Here is a 23748-nt window from a genome sequence, read left to right on the forward strand (position 1 = left end):
ATACAGAAATCTGGTCTGTATTTTGTTAACCTGAATCTAAAATGATAGGTCAACTGGGGAATTCTGCATTCGTTGATAAAACCTTTAACTTTTGAGATGACTCAGAGAATAGTAAGGTTTGATTTTTGGTACACTAACCCAGTGAGGCATGACACCATTAAATATTAAACCTGCGTTTGGAAAATACTGATACTGCCACACATTACATAATTGTTCCATTATATTTCTTCAGCAAGCATCAAGTAATTTGCAACAGAACCTATAACAACAACTATAAGTGAAAAAACAAAAATTAAATGTACTTGACATTTACAAGGGTGACCTTAGAGGTTTATAAAACAATAAGGGGCAGGGATAGAGTAAATTGACAAGGTCTTTTCACTGGGTTGGGGGAGTCCAGAACTAGAGGGCATAGGTTTAGGGTGGGAGGGGGAAAATTTAAAAGGGACCCAACGGGCAGATAGTGGTACGTGTATGAAATGAGCTGCCAGAGAAAATGGTGGAGGCTGGTACAATTGCAATATTTAAAAGGCATCTGGATGGGTATATGAATAGGAAGGGTTGACAGGAATATTGGCCAAGTGTTGGTAAATGGGATTAGATTAATTCAGGATATCTGGTCAGCATGGACGAGTTGTACCAAAAGGTCTGTTTCCATGCTGTACATCTCTATGACTTTATGATGAGGACCTGATTTCTTCTGGCACACATCTGTGACCACTGGCTTGGTAGATATTGAGTGGTGTTGTCTTTGTAATGTCCTAAATGACCTCATATGCATCTATGAAATGCCGAAGGGTCTGTAAAGAATATAGTCTCCAGTCATTATGCATAATGGAGTTTAAAGCAGCAAAACATTGCATTTGTTTTTCACAGTAAAAATGAACCTTGTTGATAGATTCATAAAGTCATATAGCATGGAAACTGACCCTTTGGTCCAACTTGTCAGCACCGACCAGACATCTTAATCTGACATGGTCCCATTTACCTCTAAACCCTTTTCATATTCCCATCAAGATGTCTTTTAAATGTTGTAATTGTACCAGCCTCCACCACCTCCGCTGGCAGCTCATTCCATACACACAGCACCCTACGCACGAAAACTTATCCCTCAGGTCCTTCTTAAATCTTTTCCCTCTGACCTTAAACCTATGTCCTCTAGTTTTGGATTTCCCCAAACTAGGAAAAAGACCTTGGCTATTCACCCTATTCATGACCCTTGTGATTTTTTAAACCTCAATAAGGTTACCGCTCAGCCTCCAACATTCCAAGGAAAAAAGCCTGAGCCTATTTATCCTCCCCTGTAACTCAAACCCTCCAGTCCCAGCATCATCCTTGTGAATCTTTTCTGCACCTGTCAAGTTTATCAGCATCCATCCTGTTGAGTGGCAACCAGAATTGTACACAGTATTCTAAAAGTGGCCTTTCCAATAACCTGACTTATTTTCTGAAAAATGAAGGCAAGCATGCCAAATGTCTTCTTCACCTCCCTCATGACCTGTGATTCTACTTACAAGGAAGAATGGACCTGCAACCTTAGATCTCTTTGTTTGGTAACACTCCCCAGTGTCCTACCATTAACTGTATAAGTCCTGCTCTGGTTTGCCTTATCAAAGTGCAATTCTTCACATCTAATTAAAATAAGTTCACCAATACCTTGTCACCTGGTTCTATAAACAAAAAGGTGTTATGGCAACACACAGATCAGGAACACGCAGGTTCAGTTTCCAAAGTGCATTACTCACATTTACAGTGGATGCCAAAATTGGATGCTGTGACCAAGGAAGGTGAAATATTGCCCAGAATCTCTGTCACTATTCACTAGACATGTGTGAATGTTGACTAGGGGCAGAACCAAGTTCAACAACAAGACCTTTTTTCCCTAAAATATGTCTAAACTTACTGGAGGAATGAGGGCATGAGGAACAGGAATAAACAAGTACCCATAGTACCAGAGGCAAGGACACATGATGTACAACAGGAATGGCTAAATCAGTAAGCCATTCTTTATGAAGCAATTTGTCACTACCCTTAATGCACCGAGAGAGAGATTCCTTCACACATATCTTAAAAGACATCACCAATTTCAGACTGGAGAAGAAAAGGAGAAATAGCAAATACAGGTCGTTCTGCTATAACACAATAGCTGCGTGCTCCTGCGACCCTGCTTTATAGACATTGCTATGCCCGTTCAGTAGAAAGTTCGCGTTATCCAAATAGCAGTCACAATCCGCCAATTGCATTATAGTTGATTCATAGTAACGAAATGCGCGTTATACAAGAATGACGAGTAAAAGTCTATATTCTGTCAATGAGAATGGGGGAAACAAACTTCAGCCATTATATGAAATTGGGTAACCACTTTGGAACACTGGCATCTTTGAAACTGAAACTTGCATTCTTTATTCTGAGGGAAATTCAAGTGCACTCTTGATCAATGCTGACAACAGTCACAAGATAATCAGACACTTGCAAAGAAGTACTGAAACATGATTAAGATCTATTCAGACAACACCAAAGTGGTTATATCTGTAAAATGTTTTTCCGTGCTATAATTTAAGCCATTTGTTCTAAAGACATGAGGGGACTGAAAAAGTCTATCAAAGAACAATTTGCAGAAGCAATCTAAAATGTAAGCATAACTCAAAAGATAATTAAGTAGCAAATATTCAGACAATGAACACAGAAAGACAGCAGCAAGCACTGGCAATAGCAGTAGCCTAGGGGAGAGCTCACTTAAAGGTAAATCCCTTGTGAGGTCATGTGAGGAATGCAGAGAGGAGGAATTGCTGGCTCACAAGGAGTTTTCTGAGTGGTTAGAAGGTCTGCCAAAGGGCTTAAGATTATTTGTAACAAGCTAACTAGAGTTATTTAAAGAGATAAGAGAAGGTTAATGGGAACAATTGTGATAATGTGACAAATATAGACTTCCAAAATATATTTGATACAGTGCCAACAACAGATTTTTCAGCAAAGTTACATCTCGTGGAATGGAAAAGGAAAATAGCAGCAAAGATATGGAATTAGCAGAGCAATAGAAACATGAGAAATAGTTAATGGGTGCTATTAGGCAAGGGGAACAGTTTTAACTTGTTTGCCGTGGATTAATATTGGAACACTTGTTTTTACAATCATAATAATGACATAATCAGGGCATAATTTCACAAGTTGCAGACAAAACTAGGAAGAATTGTGATCTGTTAAGAGGGTAGTGTTGGATTTCCCAATGGGCATAGATAAGTTGGTGGAATGGGCAGTCAGGTGGCAAATGAAGTTCTGTGCGGAAAAATGTGAAGTTTGTTGTTTTGATAGGAAGAACATGGAGAGACAATATAATTCAATGGTTACATCCAAAGGGAGAGTAGGGGCAGAGGAACATGTGTGTAAACGTACATAAATAACTGAAGGTAGCATGGCAGGTACAGAGTATGTTTAATAAAGTATAAAATATTCTCAGCTTTAAATAGTGAGATAAAGTACAACAGCAAGGCAGTTATGTCGAATTTCTATAAATCACTGATTTATCTTTAGTCAGAGTACAGAATCCATTTCTGGGCAACATACTTGAGGGGTGACTGAACAACATGAGAAATAGTACAGAAAAGAATGACTCCGGAAATGTGCAGTTACACAGATAGATTGGAGAGCCTTTGTTTAGAGACAGGAGGCTGAAGGAGATGTGTAAAGGCATTCAAAACCATCAGGGGTCAGACTGCAGTAAGTAGGGAGAACCTGTTCTCACTTAAGGTGGCACTGAGAAAGAGAGGGCTCAGATTTAAAATATTCAGTGAAGGAAATAAACCTGGGAAGGAAATTATACTCCACAATCACCTAATAAAGGAGCAGCACTCTGAAAGTTAGTGCTTCCAAATAAACCTGTTGGATTATAACTTGGTGTGTGATTTTTAACTTTGTCCATTCCAGTCCAACACCAGCACCTCCAAATCATGACAGAAACCTGGCTATTATATGCTTTTTTTTGGGATGTGGGCATTGCTGTCAAGTCATTTGTTCTTATCCCAGTTGCCCTTGAATTGACTGGCTCTCAATGCAATTTCAGAAGACAATTAAAAGTGAGACACATTGCTCTGGATCTGGAGTCACAGTTAGGCCAGACAAATTAAGACAACAGGTTTCCATCTTTACAGATATCAATCAGCAGATAGGTCTTCATGGCAATTAGCAATGGCCACATGACGGAAAATGTTTTCATGCCGCAGGTCATTAGGCTCTGCAGAGTACTGCCTGGGTTTGTGTTGGTGGCAGGATCAATTGAAGCTTTTACAAGGAAATGATGTTATCTGAAAAGGAAGTATTACAGAAGACAGGGGAATGACAGCAGGGAGAATACTCATTCAAAGAGCCAGTGCAAACCTGATGGGCAAAATGGTCTCCTACTGCAACATAAAAATGCTGTGATTCCACAATGTGGCTAGAGTTCAAAAGAGTCAGTTTCCAGCTTGCTAGATGTCTTCTCGCATAACAGCACCCTTCAACAACCACCTGAAAAATTGCTGTAACTAAACACTCAATGGGAATTCATGCTTGTACAAACTGCAACTTCCATGCAAGAAGGGCTGATGCCCGAAACGTCGATTCTCCTGTTCCTTGGATGCTGCCTGACCTGCTGCGCTTTTCCAGCAACACACTTTCAACTCTGATCTCCAGCATCTGCAGTCCTCACTTTCTCCTCCAAATTCAAGTTGCTGTCAAGCTTGGAGGCAGATCATTGAATAACATGGAGAGCCACTCCCAAGGCACACACTCATCTTCTGCAGTTTGCTCACCAACAGATCAATGGATTTTCTGATACCCAAACTCACAGGAATGTCAGTTGTGTATTGCAAGTGGTACATATTGCTGCTTCATTAGCATGTCAGCATGCTTCAATGTTATCCAGCTTTCACATTCATGCATCTCTCCTTTCTCTCCAAGCAGGAGAGAGCACTGAACACAGAGAGAAGCTGAGAATGAGTTCTTCAGTCACATCCATCTTGACAGCTACAAAGGAGCTGGCTTTGGAGATAAGCTGCATGGCCTTTAGAGAACTACAGGGTGCCAGAATTAAATATATTTCACAGCAACATGAAGAACAACACTCACTTGCATTGACGTGGTGTCACCATCCATTAAAACATGATCTACAAAATGAAAGCTTTTAACAGCCTCACTTTGACAGTTCTAATTCACATTTTATTTATCCCAGAGATCTTGTGATTATTCAGACAGTGGTGTCTTCAGAAGAAACCATCAATTTTGAAGGTTGGTGGGACCATCAAGCTGGAGAGGTTGGTTGTCACAAGCAGATATTGCAAGAGAGGAAGAGTAGGTCATGGAGGCAGGTACAGCAATGGCGAGTCGTTGGCAGATATGTCAGCTTGTGTTAGCATTTCCAGCTAGATCATATACAATTCAAACAGGGATTGAAGGGATTTGCCTGTGGCATGAGTGCTATGATATCTTAGGCTTTGTGGTAATTTTATGTGAATAGAAACAGTAGCCAGTTGTATGAAGCGTGATGCCCATTACATCAGTGAGTGAGACACCCAGATAAACATCATTAACAAGGGTTATTTTCTGCAGATCAAAACTGCCAATATACGCCTGAAACCTGAGGGATAGCTACTATCTTCGATAATGATGATGATATCACTACATATGTCTGTTTTGACGAACAAGATAAGAACTTGCTGATATTTTGTTAGTATCAGCTGCATTCCATTGCAGATTTGTTAGTCACCCTACTTAGACACATGATGCTTTGAGCATCATGCTAGTAAACTGACCATTGACAATGGAGTACCTAATACAATCCACTCTTCCACAGCTACAGGTGTTCCAGTGAAAATTCTCTCTATTCTGCTCATCAGACTGACAGGTCATCATTTTTACACTACATTTGAGTTTTCTTTCCGTCCAAAGAACATCACGACCTTCCTTTGAAGGCTTGGTTGGTGTCAAGGTACTTGCAAGCACTCTATTCATGGAGTCCCAAACATATTGATTAACGATCTGGTCTACTTTCATGCAACTTGCAACAAATCATGAGATGACCGATGCTACTTGACTATCTCTTGATGATGACTGGTGCAGAATTCGCAGCTTTGTCATTTCCAAGCTACATGTCACACCATACTGAGTTAAGATTTGAACACTATAGGCAGCTTGCTTTTACATATGCTCCATGAGCCACTCTCATTGCAGGCTATGGTGAATGTTCAAAACCTATACACCTCATTTCTTCAAACCCAGCAAATGGAACAGTCATCATTTTCTACAACAATGGTGTAGCCAGCCACGTAAACTCATAACCTACAGTGGGTACTTCAGTATTGTCTCAATTATTGAGTTCGGGACCGATCTCTGAGCTCTCTCCCTGATGTGGGGGTATTGACACGTGTTGCAAACTTTTTGTCTTTATTGCCTGCTCCAGGCTTGTAGCCTGCAGTCTATGTCCTATAGCACTGGCTTTGGCATGCCCAGCCAGCTGTCTAATTGGGATCACTGGTTCTGTGCACTCAGTGCTTCGAGACACACAACTAATCACAGACACCTTTTGAACCATCTAGTGGAGCTCAGATTTCATTACAAATGACTTGGAGATAGACCATACTGATTTGGAATTATATCACCATTCCTCTACTGTCCCTGGGTAGAAAACCCAGAGATCCCTCTCTAACAGTATTGTTCACCTAAACCAAATTGTCTGCAGCAGTTCAAGAAGAAAGCTCACAATTAATTTCTCAATGGTAATTAGGAATGAACAATAAATACTGGACCAGTGAGTGAAGACCAAACCCTTATATTTTCTTTCTTAAAAAAAAATGAATATCAGAAGTTTCAGGATAGTCCATCGCTGAGTGAAAGATGTTTTTCTAAAGCAGACTGCTTCTTAGAAATCCAATGTATTTGTCTGGATTGCCTTATGTCAAGATATCTTGTTTATTACATTGGTGGTGCATTCTTTCTTCATTTGCAACTCCATATTAATGCAAAGAAATTCTATCCATATTTTTACCTTTTTTTGACATTGTTTGCGAAGGGAAAACCAGTAAAGCCTGAACATAAAGGAACTTGTCCAAACTGGAGTTCCATGGTACAGTATTAAAGATGAATTCAGATCAATTCCACTTTTTCCAGGTTTAGTGAGCAGCTGAAACTGCCATCTCCACCTTAAGCTCCTGTCCCTCTAAAATACAATGTGCTTCTCCCACTCTTCTTCTTTTCTTTGCACCAAGTTTTATCAGGAGCCACAGAGCACCATCAATGTGGAAATGGCTACGGAAGGCTGACCCCGAGGAGTCTGAGTCACATTTCCAGTGATAACTGATACTCATGTGGCTCATGTACTCCACCTTCTTTGGGTATCTCTGGTAGATTCCCTCAATGGTGCCATTAGCCACAACCTTTGACAGTAGCCCTTGTCTCCAAGGAGTTATCCACTGACTCTGCTTTGAAGCGTAAATGTCTGTGGAAGACCTGACTGTGCAGCATGACTAATACTGCAATCTCCCTGGTTATCTTGCAGCACTATCTCAACAGTTGCAGACCCACTGACCACTGACAGACTGCAATCGTTTTACTTTATGAATGTTTCTGGATTATCCAAAGCTGTCTTTGTTGTGGAAAAGGTGGTAGTCAGCAGATTATTGGCAGCTTCCTCACAAGTCAGCAGTCTCTAGTGTTTTAACCTACTACCTATACAGAAATCCAGTACAACGAGTTAAACTATCATGTGAATAAACCAATTAAATAGCATTAATAGTCTACCTATTGCAAAGGATTGTGGTCATATACTAGACATACCTGTGATCTAAACAGTTGAAAAATGGATTAAGATTTTGAGAATTTTATTTGAAGAGTGAACTGAGTTTATTGGAATTGCTAGGGGTGGGATGTGGAGTTGGTGGGAGTCATTAGGTTTTGCAGAGGTAACAACTGGAGAAGTGCTGCCATTGTGGAGTTAAACAGAACACAAGAACATGTCATTGTAAGTTGGACCAAGGGAAGAGAAACAAGTGTAAACTGACTGGAATAAAGCTCAATATAATTATTTCTCAGACAGAATTAATAGTCTGCTGCCAGATCAGCTTGCAGTATAATTGAACAAGTTCAAAACAGTTAATGTACCATAGCCGATTAGTCTACAACCTCAACATTTTACTTTCCACATGCTTGATACAAGGATAAATAAGTGAAATAGAGACTTGCATTTATGTAGCAACTTGTAAGATATCATGATGTCCCCAAAGTGCTTATGAGAAGCCTAACGGAAATCATGATTATGGATGAACAAAACGACTGAACCAACACAGCCTCATCAAACTGAAGGACCGCAGAAGAATCATTTAATTTTACGGTGAACATATTTGACAATATCCCCTCCAGCTAAGGAACAATTTAAGAAAAACTGCTCCACTGAATGTACCAAGGTCAGAAAAGTTAGCACTTTAATGAAGAAATCTGTTACCTCTTGTCTGCTGAATTATGGAGAAGATAGTTGTCACATAAGAGCAATAAATCATGTCAAAGATGATTGGAAATAGATGCAAATGCAGCAAAGTAAAGCAGAAAACCTTGTGCAGTAATTCATTTTATTAGGCAGCACTTGTGTATCTTTATTGTGTAACTGCATTTTCTACAACTTAATCGAATCTGAAGTGCAAAAGTATGAGTTGAATGCCTTTCAATTCAAATGATTCATTCCTCTACAAACCTTGCTACTCAAATATAGAACTGATAAATAGAATTCATGTTAGATAGCAACCAGAGGCCATCATTTAAAACATAATAGAAAAGAGTGCTGCAAAGCCACTGAAAGGACAAAATACTATGGATGTAGGACATGAGGGAAAAAAAAAACAAAATTGCTGGAAATTCTCAGCGGATCCGTTAAAATCTGTGGAGAGAAATAATGTGAAGGTTTTAAGTCATTATGACCATCAGATTCATCAATGGTTCAGTAGGAGAGGAAGAGGAGGGAAACAGTAGTAGTCGTAAGGGATTTGTTAGATTAAGGAAGAGACAGGAATTTCTGTGGCTATGGATGTGACTCCAGGAAAGTATGTAACCTCCTCAGTGTGAGGGTCCTAGATGTCATGGAAGAGGCTACCAGACATTGATTGTGGCCCATATTAGTACGCAAAAAAGGGATTGAGGCCCTGAAAATAATCTGTAGCAGGCTGGAAGGAGATTAAAAAGCAGAACACAGGGACTGTTCCTCACGCTAGTGAGCATAGAAATAAAACTGAGAGATTGGAGAGCGTAGGATTTCTGAGTCATGGATTAATGAAAGGGAAATTAGGCTGGACAGATTTATTGGAGTTTTTCAGGATAATGGAGAACCAGTGGATATAGTGCACTTGGATTTTCAGAAGACTTTTGATAAAGTACCACACAGGTTAGAAAATCAAAGTAGACAGAGCACATGGGATTGGGGGAAAGTACAAATATGGATTGTGAATTTATTAGCGGGTAGATAGCAGAGTGTAGGAATAAATAGACCATTCTCAGGGTGGCAGACTGTAACTAGCGAGATAGTACTCAGTTCACCACTGTTCAAATAAATCCAAATTAATGATTTGGATGTGGGGACCAATTGCAATATAATCTAATTTATTGATGACACCGTACTGGGTGGAAATATGAACTGTGATAGTGATGGGAGTAGGCGTCAAGACAACTTGAACAGGATAAATGAATTAGATGGGTTGGAAAGTGTAGACATCGCAAGGGGCCCAAGTATTCTTATTCATGAGTCACTTAAAGTTGGTATGCAGGTGTAGCCAGTCATCAGGAAGTCAAATCAAGAGTAAAGATATCTCGCTGCAGTTGTATATAGCTTTAGCGATGCCTCACGCAGTGTACAATTTTGATACCCTTATCCAAGGAAGTATAAACTTACCGAAAAGGGAGTACAACAGAGGTTCACCAGATTAATTTCATGGATGACTGGATTGTCATCCAAGGAGATATTGAGAAAATTCCATCTGTGCTTCCTAGAGTTTCAAAGAACAGGGTGTGGCCTCATGGAAACTTACAAAGTTCTTATAGTATGAGACAGGAGTCTAAAGTAAAGGAATGGGATCTTAGTCTACAGGAGTAGGCCATTTAAGACTGAGATGAAGAGGAATTTCTTCACTGAGTGTGGTGTATCTTTGTAATTTTCTACCCCTGAGGACTAAGACAGGTCAAGCATTGAGAATGCTCCAGACAGAAGTCAATAGATGCTGAAGACTAAAGGCATCAAGAGCATGAGGAGATAATGCAGGAAAGTGGCCTTAGTAGGTATTAGTCATGATCTAATTGAATGGGAGGGCAGGTTTGATGGGATGAATGGCTTACATCTGTTCCTAATTAGCGGGTGCATTCTCTGCTGGTTAGGATTATATCTAGCAGAAAGGAAAATAATTGTGACTATTGGAGATCAACCATCCCAGTCCAAGAATTTCACAGCAGAAGTTCTTCGGGATAGCTTCCTCCTATCTTCAGCTACTCTGTCAATGTCCTTGCCTCAACTATTTAGTAAGAAATGGTGATGTTCATTGATGATTGCTCTATGTTCAGTTCCATTTGCAAATCATTACATTCTGAAGTTCTCCATGTCTAAATGCTGCAGACTTGGACAATAAGCAAGCTGACCTATTTTGTGGCAAATAATGGGCAATTACTATTTCAAATAAGAATCTAACCATTGTCCCTTAATTTCAATGGCATTACCATTGTTGAATCCCCCAAAATTCAATATCCTTGGCATTATTACTGACAGAAAGTGAACTTGAACAGTAATGCAAACACTGTCAACAACAGCAGATCAGAGATGAGAGATTCTATAGCCACATAGATACATTCTAACACCCTTGCATCAGTCCACCATCTCCAAGCACAATTAAAAGGGTGTGAAAGAATACTTTCCATTTGTTAGATAGCTGAAACTACAACAATATTAAAGATGTTCCACACCATCTAATACAAAGCAACTTGTTTTCTTGGCCCCCATTCCACCACTTTCATTCTCTTCACCTCTAGTGCAACTGAGCATGTGTGTGCCTCATTCACAAGATGCACTGCAGTATCTCAACAAAGCTCCTTCAAAAGCACCATCCAAACCTATGACTTTTACCACTAGAAGGACAACTGTAGCATTTGCATAGGAATCCTATCTCCGACAAGCTGCCTACTAAATGACACACCATCCTGACTTTGAACCATATCACTGTTCCTTCAATGTCGCTGGGGCAAAATCCTGAAATTGCCTTCCTAACATCATTGTGAGCATCCCTAAATCTCAAGAACTGTTGTGAGACAAGACAGGAGTTCACCACAGCTTATTCTCTGGGGCAATTAAGGATGGGAAATAAATGCTGAGCAGCGACATCCATATCCCATGAACAAATAAGAAAAAGAAAACGCGAAGTGAATTGAACTGGCTAAGGACTGGTATCTTTGATTTAGGGGAGCTTGATAAGTAACTGGTTCAAGGTGCTTCAGCAAATGCTTTAATATCCGTTTTTTCATGTCAGGCTCTCTCATCACTGAGGAGGTGGCAGAACCTTGAATTGGTAATTGATTGTGGGATTCCTCAGTTATGTCTATAACATGCCACTTTCACTGTTTCTCATTTTGGTAGTAACTTTGCCAGGTTGGCACCTTATTTTTATTTGTATATGCCTGACATTGTCCTGAAATGATGTTAAAAAACTCACATTAAGCTCATGGAGCCACCCTAGTTCAACATTCATGACAGACTAAACAATATATTGCTTTTCCATTCATACAACCTGTTCAAATTTGTACACTGTCTCTCTGTTAATTCAAGCTAGTAAACCTTTTGCCCTCTACTGTAAACAAGTATTGTGTTACGCTGTGTAAGATAACCTCAAGATGTTTCCTTCTATTCAGCATTGTGTACAACTATTCCACTGAACTGAAAGGGAAGATTTTTGAACCGATAATCTTTGAAGAAATTACAGAACCTCAGGACAGGAACCCATAATCTTTGTTGTGCCTTTTAAACCCCAAGTTATGGCATTAATATACTTTTTGCTGATTTTCTGTCCAATCAGAGAGGGTCATTGAGGCGAGATTCTGGATATATCAAAGAAAGGATTCCTATTGCAGGCTCAGAATTAAAATGGCTGAACTGAGAGATCGATCCCTCAGGCTGTACAACAACGGAAATGGAGATGAGACCAAGAAAGTTTGATCCCTGGGTCTCCGACTTTCACCTTAGGAGCCTCCTACAGGATCTAAGAAAATCTTCCCAAGTACTAGAGGATAGGAACAACCTCTCCAACCAAGTAGATACAGTATAAAAGTCAAGGAAGTTAGCAACAGGAATGAGCGCCTTCCAAACTGCAATTAGAGCAACAAGATGATTTTGTACCTCAGGATTCCATGTTGGATGAATAGAATCCCACTTTGAGGTCCCACTCACCATGTTCTGCCTTTCCCAGCATTCTCCTGCACAGGGTTTCTCAGAACAATATATCTTGCAACTACACTAATTCCTTTATCTCCATCCCTTTTGGAAAAACAAATTGAGTCAGGCCTCAGCCTATTGCCCACTCTTAACATGGCCACACAGTCACTCAATACAAATGTTGTCTGTTCTTTTCCACCAACTCTAACAAGCATAAATCTCTGCTAAATGACATAATGGTGACAACACCTTAAATGTACATCACTGACTGCAAAGTGCTCTGAAACAGTTGCTGGTCATGACTAATGCTGCTTAACAACTCTTTTCTTTCTCTTTACTTTCCAGAGGTTTATCTACTGAATGTTGTGGCAAGGCAGAGAGGACAGGGAGGTATGGCGATATTTGACACCCCTCTCGAAAAAGCTACCTTGTCAGCCACTGGCAACAAGTAGCCACCTATCCCACTAGAAGGGAAATCTTTGTCCTGGAAGCTATAGATGTCAACAATGACCTGTAGTGAAATCTTAAGCATGTGCAGACATTGGTGCTCACATGTTGAGAGAGCTGATTCCCTGTATGTGTTCCTGATGCTGCTTGGCTCCTTTGTCAAAGCTGTTCCAGTGCCACGGTGAAGGCAGCCAGCAGAAAGGTTAACCATATGGTGACTGCAAGTGCAAGAGAAACGAACTGACTTGCAAGAAGGTGGAACTATCAAACAGAGCCTCTCAAAGTAAGTACACACTCAAAGAACTGCATGAGCAACAGCCTCCTACTTGTTCATGGCTAGAACGCTTCAGTTTCACTGTTTATACACATCACAAAGAAGTGTTATTGTACAGGAGGAGGCCATTCAGCCTATCATGCCTGCACCAACTCGTAATTGAGTAACATTACCTAATGTCAATATCCTGCCTTTTCCACTGAGCCTTGCACTTTATTTTCATTCATATAATCTTCCAATGTCCTCTTGAATGCCTCAACTGAACATACCTCTAACAAATTTCCAGGCAATGCATTCCAAATCCTAACCACACACTGAATAATGACGTTTTTTACTGTCTTCACCCTTGCTCTTTTGTGGTTCATTTTAAATCTATGTTCTTTCTCATTTACAAGCAGGGAAATTTTCTCCCTATCCACTCTATCTAGTCAGCCTGCTTGTGCTGCCTGTGGTTCTGAAAACCTCTAGCTGTTCTTCCCTTACCCATGAATATAGTTTCCATGGAGTACTCATTTGGAGAGTTTGTAACAGAATGGTAAGTAGTTGTGCTGACTGTGAAAGTCAATGTTGTTAGTTAAAATACAAACTAATAACAAATTTGAATGTCAAACTTTACTGCCTGATAATTTCAAGAGAGGACCCACAAGCATGTAAGCTGTCTTGAGTGAAAACCAAAAATCAGTATCATCATCCCAGGGTGCTGACTCAACATCAGTTTTTAGGAGATTGCTTAACAAAAATTACAAAGAATTATGGATGCTGGAAATCAGAAAAAAAACACAAATTGCTGTAACAACTCAAAGCATCTACAGAGAGCCACACAGTCAAAGAGCATGGAAACAGACCCTTCAGTCCAACCAGTCCATGCCAACCATGTTCTCAAACAAAACTAGTCCCACCTGCCTGCACTTGGCTCATATCCCTCCAAACTTTTCCTGTTCATGTACTAAACTAACTGTATTTTAAATGTTGTAACTCCACCTGCATCCACCACTTTTTCTCGCAGTTCATTCCACACACAAACCACTCTTTGTGTAAAAAAATTGCCCCGTGCCCTTTTTTAAATCTTTCTCCTCTTACCTTAAAAATAGTCCCCCTAGAGTTCCACTCGAGAAAAAAACCCTTATCATTCACCTCACTATTGCCCCTCATGATTTTACGAATCTCAATAAGGTCTCCCCTCAACCTAATGCCAAAGTCCCAGTCTTTCTAGTCTATTTTCATATCTCAAACCCTGCATACCTGGAAACATCCTGGTAAATCTTTTCTGAACCCTCTCCAGTTTAAAGATATCAATCTTATAACCGAGCGACCAGAGCTGCACACAGTACTCCAGAAGAAGCCTCACCAAAGTCCTGTACAACCTCAACATGATGTTCCAACTCCTCTTCTCAAAGGTCTGGGCAATGAAGGCAAGCATGCTTAATGCCTTCTTAACCACCCTGTCTACCTGTGATGCAAATTTCAAAGAATTATATATCCGATCTCTTATGTCCCTCTGTTCAACACTACCCAGAGCCTGTCCTTGATTGTTTTACCAAAATATAACATCCTCACATTATCCAAATTAAACTCCATCTGCCACTCTTCAGCTCATTGACCCAAATGATCAAGATCTCTTTGTAATCTTTGATAAACTTCTTCACTGTCTGCTATACAACTGAGCAGAAAATGGAATGGGTAAAAGTCAGTCAGGGAGAATCAATGGGAATGGGAACCATTACTGGCTGACAATGGGTTGTTTGTGATAGCAGCCCATGTGACAATATAATCTATGTGTGGGGTTTGGGGTAAGAACATGGGAGAAGGTGTTCAGATTCGAAAATTATTGAACTCAATATTAAGTCCTGATGGCCGAAGGGTACCCAAGTGGAAAATGAGATGCTGAACTTCGCTCGAACACTGTAGCATGCCTGAGACAGAGAAGCTGGCCAGGGAATACAATACTGGTATACTGAGGTGGCAGGGAACAGGAATCTAAGGGTCATTTTGTGGACAGACTGTAGGTGCTCCGCAAAGCGGTCACTTAGTCTTTGCTTCGTCTCCCCAGTGTACAGTAGATCACTTTGTGAGCAGTGAATACAGTAGACTGTGTTGAGTGAAGTGCAGGTAAATCATTGCTTCACCTGGAAGGTCAGCCCGGGGATTTGAATAGTGAGGAGGGAGTATGCAAATGGACTGGTCTTACAGCTTCTGTGATGACAAGAGAAAGTGCTGTGGGGGTGTGGGGAGGATTTGAGAAGAAAGTTGGTTTTATGGACCCTACCGAATCTGCTCAAAAGATAGCCTAGATCCGAACTTTTTCTTAATTTAAAGGTAAATGTAAGGTATTCCATTCCAAGTGCAATTCGATTGGTCAAACTTTAATTTTACACCATGGTTAAATTATACACAAAATAAAAGAATTAGTTTTACTGTAACTATTGAAAAACTGAACAGAATTTTATATATATGAAACAAACTACTAATAATTAACTGTTTCAATATAGTTACATCCCATAAACACACTCTTGGCAAAAGCAAATTCAGTAAAATAGATTGTTCCCCATGCAATTCTAGCAGCAGGAAGAGAACCCCAGCTTTTAGTTGTAACAGAGAGAGGAATAAGAGCTTCCACATTCAGCTTCAAGACCCCAGCAACTGCAGAAAACTTTAACTACATATCCTGGATCTGTGGGAGCATGACCCCACCTATTCAGGCTGCTTCTATTGTTCCAACTTTTAAAAAGAAACCACACAAGCTGTTTACTCTATTGGCTTTGAGTAGGCTGTTCGGTACCTGTGTTTCAACCTTTGTTTCATTAAAAAAAAGGACAAAATATACCTCCTAAAGCCATTGTATGATCACAATGGACCAGGTCATCTGCCCTGTGGAAGGCTGACGAGGGAGGCAAGGGGAATATATGTCTGATGGTAGTATACTCCTTGAGGTGGTAGAAATGGCAGCAAATAATCCTTGGTTGTGGATGCTGGTGGTGTGGTAGTGAGCACCATGGGGGGATCCCAATGGCACTATGGGATGGGAGAGAAGGTGTGAGGGCTCAAGTGCAAGAAATGGCTCAGACATGGTCAAGGGCCCTGTTAACCACAGGTGGTGGAGAATCCTTGTTGGAGGCAGAAGGCGGACATTTTGAGATGCCCTTGTCGAAGTTGGCATCATCAGAACAGAGTTGGTGGTGACAGAGAATCTGGGAGAATGGAATAGAGTCTTCACAGGAAGCTACGTTTGAGGTTGTATCATGAAAGTAATTGTGGGAGTCAGCGGCTTTGCGGTGGATATTGGTAGCCAGCCTGTCCCCAAAAATGAATACAGAGATGTCGAGGAAGGGAAGGGAGGTGTCAGAGATAAACCAGATGAAGATGAGAGTTTTTGTTTTCCCAGTATATTGAACAAAAACTCATACAAGAACCTGAGTAATTGCTGAGGAGAAGGAAAACTCCATGTTTATTTGTTATATGTTTTAATGAGAGATAGGGGATAGATAAAGAGATGAATGTAAGCTAATTAAGTTCTTTTGCCTGAAGTATGAAAAGGTGATTTATTTAATGGATTTTCCATGAGCTCCCTCCATTTTATGTATGCATCATCTTGGTTTTGAATACTTGTTGAATGGAATTTTTCATCTACATTTTGTCAACAACTAGCAGATATCAAATATTTCTTTTACATTTACAGCTTATAGCCTTTCAACTGCTCAACTTCCAATTAAATAAAATTCTCAAGCAGCCAGAAAATGTCATTATCATGTTAGAACACGCTTAGCTAAAGTAAATGATGTAATCACATTTAGCCTGCAAATTTAGAACACATTAATGTCCAGATTAACAATTCAACATCTTCTTTCAAGAATAATATGAGGTTACAAATGCTTAGGCCATTCAATTATCACTTTTAAACAGCCGGTATTAATTTAAATTTGTAATGTACTCATTTTATTTACTTAGTTTGATTTCCTATCTTGTCCTTAGCAGGTGGTCTGAAAATGTAAAATCCATGCTGTCCAAGCAATGCAAGGAAGCATCAGGCTGAAAGGTTACTTTGTCTTTCAAACTGTAATTTTCTCTGACTCTTTTTGGGTCATGAAGCATCACAAAATTTTGAGCAACTTTGTGCCTGGAAGGGGACAAAAGTCAACGGTCCTTGGGTCTGAAGCTCCATTTTAATGAAAAATGGAGGAGTGCTTTTCAGCACGGTTAATGACTCGAACAAAAATAGAGAGAAGTTAATATCTGAAAATGTGATTCCTGTGGCAACTTTTTAATTATGCAGATAAACAAACACACTTTTTTTCCCCTAAGCAAATGAAGCAAACTTGTCTCTCAGCTTATCCCTGGCGGCAATCTATAAGTGAACTATTTGAAGAGGTCTGACCTCATCTCTGATTTCCTTTACTTCTCTATGGGGACTTGCCTTACTAGCACTTACTGTCTGCCAGCTGATTGTCTCGGCACAACAGAGAGCCGTATGTTACAGAGGTAATAGTAAATGGTCGGCATCATTACTCCTCCGAGGTGGACAACAGATTCTGGGGTTTGCAGATATACTGCTCAATATGGAAAGTAAAAGGTTGCTATTACCTTTTCTATACTTCTCTAGTGGTGAGGAGTTCAGACAGCACCTTTGAAACCCATGATCACTTCCACCTATAAAGACAAGGGCAGCAGATATTTTGGAATACCAGCTTCAAGTTCCCTTGAAGTGGTGAGGAGTTGGGGATCTGATTAAAGATCTGTTGTTGGAGAGTATAGAATACAGGCACATCTATTTATTTTTCACTTAGACATCAGCATAGCAATCAAACACAGGATTAATGAAACAGTAACGTGGGTTCCTTATTTGAAGATAAGAGTATATATAGATCATGTGCCCTCAGAGCAAAGTATGGTATATCTGATCTCTATTACCTGTTGCTCATAGGCTGACTAACCAGTCATGTCATGAACACATGATATTCTGTTGAAGCAAGTAGTGTTTGATTGTGGTTTAAGATGCACTTCCTTGCAGAAAAATGCTCATCATATGTATCAATGGTGCTGTGGAGTGACAGAGAGCATATTAAGGTGCAAATCCCCTCAGTGATATTCCAATATATGCAATGCTGCTATCCAAAGGAATTTCATGTGCTGAATAACAAATGGGAATTTTCACCAGGTTAGGAGTTTGCACTCAAAAAAATAAAGCTTTTCCACTGACGAGCAGCATCAGATTAGGAGTGGTGTTCAGGGGAGGTTTAGGGACGAAACGAACATAAGAATTAAGGGTCAGAACCTGGGAGCAGGAGGAAGTCACCAGCAATAAGTGATTAGGGAAAGGGTAAAAGAAGGCAAATATGAATTCAGGCAGTATAAAATGAGCCAATATGAGCCAATTGTTTCATCAATGATCTTCTCTCTAACTTTGTGTAATCATTAGTGAACATCCCAATGTTCAGCACCATTCACAACTTCTCAGATAGTGAAGCAGCCCATGTCCAAATACAACAAGATCTAGACAATATCCAGGCTTGGGCTGACAAGTTGCAAGTAACATTCATGCTACACAAATGCCAGGCTATGACCATCACACATAAGAAACAATTCAACCAACGGCTCTTGGCCTTCACTGAATCCACCATTATCAACATCATCAGGATTATCATTAACCAGAAACTCAACTGGACTCACCACATACACACAGTTACAACAAGAGCAGGTCAGAAGCTAAGACTACTGTGGCGAGCAACTCACCTCCTGACTCCACAAAGCCTGTTCCCATCTACAAGGCACAAGTCAGGAGTGTGATGGCATACTCCCCACTTGCCTGGATGAGTGCAGCCCAAACAACATTCAGGAAGTTTGACACCATCCAGGACAAAGTAACCCAGCTTAATTGGCACTACATCCACAAGCATCCACTCCCTCCACCACCGATGCTCAGTAGCAGCAATGTGCACTATCTACAAGATACACTGCTGAAACTCACTAAAGATCTTCAGACAGCACCTTTGAAACCAATGATCACTTCCACCTATAAAGACAAGGGCAGCAGATATATTGGAATACCAGCTTCAAGTTCCCTTCCAAGCCATTCACCATCCTGACTTGGAAATACATCAGCATTCCTTCACTGTCACTGATTCAAAATACTGGAATTTCCTCGCTAATGACATTGTGGGTCAACCTACAGCAGGTGGACTGCAGCAGTTCAAGAAGGGGACTCGCCACTTTCTCAAGGGCAACCAGGAATGGGAAATAATTGCTGGCCCAGCCAGCAATCCCACATCCCACAAATGAATTTTTAAAAAAACTGCGAAGTTGTGAAAAACCTCACCCCTTCTTTAATCTATGTATCCAGTTTTGTTCTGACACATCCATAATTATTTGCCTAAACTACTTCTCGTAGTTAACTTTGCATTCTTACCACCCTTTAGGAACATAAGCTTCTCCTGAATACCTTGTTGGACTTATTGGTGACTATTATAAATACATGACTCTGAGTATTGATCCATCACACAGGTGCAACATCTTAGATTACTCACAGTGTGGAAACAGTCCAACAAGTCCACACTGACCCTCCGAAGAGCAACCCATCCAGACCCATTCCCCTACATCTAACACTACAGGCAATTTAGCATGGCCAATTCACCTAACCTGCACATCTTTGGACTGTGGGAGGAAACCAGACCACTCGGAGGAAACCCACGCAGACACGGGGAGAATGTGCAAACTCCAGACAGACAGTTGCCTGAGGCGGGAATTGAACCCAAGTCTCTGGCGCTGTAGGCAGCAGTGCTAACCACTGTGCCACCATGCCGCATGCGAAGTATGTCTACTCTGTCAAACATTCCAAAATCTTAAAGAACTTCACTTTTGTAGAGAAAAGAGCTCCAACTTGTTCATTTTATTTTCCAATTGATAAAAGCTCACAGTTATTGTGTCATCTCATTAAATCTACTTTACAGCTTCTGCAGTGTCTTCTTATATTTCTTATGATAAAAAAGGAAACCGGAATTGGACACACTATTTTCACATAAGTTCTACTTTTCAATATTATTGTATAAATTAAATACCTGTGTAATTTGTTCAGGATGTTTTAATCGGAGCTACTGCTTGTAATGATATGTGAACTGGCAGGGAGGCCACTGGCCTAGATACATTAATGCTGGACAGTTAATTCAGTAACCCAGTGAATAATCTGGAGAACGGGGTTCAAATCCCACCACGGTAGATGGTAGAATTTGAATTCAATCATAATTTGGAGTCTAATGATGATTATGAAATCCATCTGGGAGGAAAAACCCATTTGGTTTGTAATGTGTTTTAGGGAAGGAAATTGCCATCCTCACCTGGTCTGGCCTAAATCTGACTCCAGATAGATACTCAGCAAGGTGGTTGACTCTAACCACCTATCTAAGGATAGGTTGAGAGTTCTCGGCCTTTGAGAGTTCTTGGAACGGCGAAGGATGAGGGGTGACTTGATCGAGGTTTATAAGATGATCAGAGGAATAGATAGAGTAGACAGTCAGAAACTTTTTCCCCGGGTACAACAGAGTGTTACAAGGGGACAAAATTTAAGGTGAAGGGTGGAAGGTATAGGGGAGATGTCAGGGGTGGGTTCTTTACCCAGAGAGTGGTGGGGGCATGGAATGCGCTGCCCGAGGGAGTGGTAGAGTCAGATTCATTGGCGACCTTTAAGCGGCATTTGGATAGGTACATGGATGGGTGCTTAATCTAGGATAGAAGTTCGGCACAACATCGTGGGCCGAAGGGCCTGTTCTGTGCTGTATTGTTCTATGTTCTATGTTCTATGTTCTAACCTGCCCTCTGGGCAATAAATACTGGCCTAGTATTTATCCCATTAGGAAATTTAAAATAAAATCTTTGATCATCACTCCACTTGGACTTGTTTTATCGAAGAAGTACATAGCATGAGCCTTCATCCTATCAAAATGCATCAGATCATGTACATTGAAATTCATTTGCCAATTAGCATCTGCATGTATATTCATTTCTTCTTGTAATTAATCAGTCTTTCTTCACTTTAACTGGGATCCTCAATTGGTATTGTTTGAAAATTATGAAATTGTTCTTCTGATTCCTGACTTTGAAGTAAGCTGAGAACAACACTGATCCCATCCTTGATTCCTGATTACCACCACTGCTGACATCTTGCCAGACTGCATAATTTAACTCTTATTTTGTAGCCAGATTACTAGCCATTCCCTACAATCATTCTGGTGACAGATCTTCAGAGATTTTTCATTGACTGTAAAGTGCTTTGGGATGGTTGTGAAAGGCACCAGATAAATGAAAGTCTTTTTTTACTGCTGTTTGTCCTGATGCCATTTACTCTGGGCTTATTGTTGACCTGACCTTATCAAAGGCCTTTTGAAAATCCAGATATGTTGCATCCAGTACATACTTTTTGCCTAAGCTTTCTATTTTTGCTTCAGAGAATTGAATAAGATTGGTAAAACATGACCATCCCTTGTTAAATCCAGACTGACTATTCTTCATTAAATTTTCTGTTTCTAGAGTTCTTTCTCTTTTTCCAGTTTTCAGTAAAGCTTACTGTATTTTAAGCGACCGGCAACATCAAACTAGCTGGCCTATAGTTTCTTAGACTTATTCTCTTTACACAATTAAATACACTAATAATAACAGCTGTCCACTCGACCTCGGGCACAATTCCTTTTACTTACAAATACTTTTATATACGTAATAGTGTCTCTTATACCTCTTTCAGTATGCACGGATAGAATCCGGAGACAAAGCAAACATTTGCTATTTCTGTCATTTCACTTTCACTACCTGTGAGTTTAGCATTTGCATGAAAAGATAATGAATAGAAACAGGATAAGACCATTTGCCACCCCCCCCCCCCCCAAGCCTGTTCTGCCATTCAACAAGATAATAGCTGATCCTTTTCTTCAAACCTACTTTCAGCATTAACCCCACATACAGTGATTCCTGTGCCATCCAAAGGCCCATCAATTTAAGTCTTGAAATATTCAACAGTTGAACTCTACAGCTCTCCGTGGTAGAATTCCTCATTCCAGGAATTTGTCTGCTAAATAAACTGTTGCATCCCTTTAGGTTCAACTTAATTGCAGTAAGACTCTTACAATTTCGATCCCTTTGCTAAGTCAGAATTTGCCTTACTAATTATTTGCTGCATCTTAGGTTTTGTGTCCACTTGGCATAAACTAGTAATGTACAAAATTAAAAGGTCAAGTTAGTTCCCACACCATTGCTGGCAAATAAATCCACCAGTTTTAGCAATATTTCTGAAACCTTTAACCTACAATCTTGGATTGATCTTATTCGAAGGCTTCTCCAGACGTTGAACGCAGATATCCTGGAGCAGCAAGGTTTCTATTTCTCTTTCACACCTTGTTTGATATGTGGGTTTTAGACAATGACTTTCACTTTACCTTGTTTTGGGGAAACTAAATAAATTTCTCATTGTGTTAAAGATCTTCGGTCGTTGTCTAAAGAAAATAGGTTTCACCACTTGAACATTTCAACATAGCCTTTCCACCTGGAACGTGTATCATTCTACTCATTTACCTTTGAATTATTGTTAATACATTTTGAAATCACAGGCATCTAAATAATAATCATTTAAACAAATAATATTTCAATTACATTGGCATAAATTTCTAACCAATACAGATACATGATTACAAGGACATCAAAGCTGAGATCGAAATATTCAGAGGAATTTGACTTTTCAAATGTTTAGGTGGGGAGAAAGGTTGGTGGGTGATCTTCACTAGTAAGAATGAGAACAAGTTCAAAAACTGTCAATGTAACACCCCTATTCAAACAAAGGAGACAAAAAAAATGTTAACTACAGGCTAGTTAGCTTAATATCTGCTAGTGGGAAAGTATTAGAGTCTACTAGAATCTAAATGCAGAGCATTTAGAAATCCACAATATGATCATGCAGAGTCAGCATGGGAAGTCATGCATTAAAATGCTTTGAAGATTTAACAAACAGGATAGTTATGGGGGAACAAGTGGGTGCAAAACGTATTTCCAAAAGATGTTCAATTAAGGTTACTTAATAAGATTTTTTTGTAAAGTTTAAATATTTTAAAAGAATAATATGGGGTACCATATTAGCATGGGCAGAGGATTGGCTGACTTACAGAAGACAGAGAGTTGGAATATGGGGGGATATTTTCAGGATGGCAACACATAATGAGAACTATGCCACAGGGATCAGTGCTGGACCACAATTAGCGACAATACATGTTAATGGCTTGAATGAGGGAAGTGAAGGTACTATCATCAAGTTTGTGGATGACATAAAAATATATGCAAAGGCAACTTTTGAGGATGACACAGAGAGTCCTAAAGGAATATCGACAGGTTAAGGAAGTGGGCAAAAACTTGGGCGATGGAATAGAATGTGGGAATGTGTGATGTCATGGACTTTGGCAGAAATAATAAGGGCACTGAGTATTGTTTGAATAGAGAAAAAGACTGTCAAACTCCATAGCATTAAGATATTTGATGGTCTTTGTGCATAAATCACAGAACGCTAGCGTCCAGGTTCAGCAGGTAAGGCAAATGTGAAGTTGGCCTTTGTTTCAAAGGGTATGGAGTATTAAAAATAAGG

At 40.0% G+C, this 23748-nt stretch overlaps 1 protein-coding gene across 3 annotated transcripts in view; it reads right to left on the bottom strand.

Moving 5' to 3' along the window:
- LOC140464913 (CUB and sushi domain-containing protein 1-like) overlaps positions 1-23748 on the bottom strand; it is a 2358623-nt gene that overhangs the window by 154675 nt on the left and 2180200 nt on the right. The gene's annotated exons all lie outside the window — the stretch shown is intronic.

This window comes from Chiloscyllium punctatum, chromosome 3, assembly GCF_047496795.1.
Source record: "Chiloscyllium punctatum isolate Juve2018m chromosome 3, sChiPun1.3, whole genome shotgun sequence".
NCBI lineage: Eukaryota > Metazoa > Chordata > Chondrichthyes > Orectolobiformes > Hemiscylliidae > Chiloscyllium > Chiloscyllium punctatum.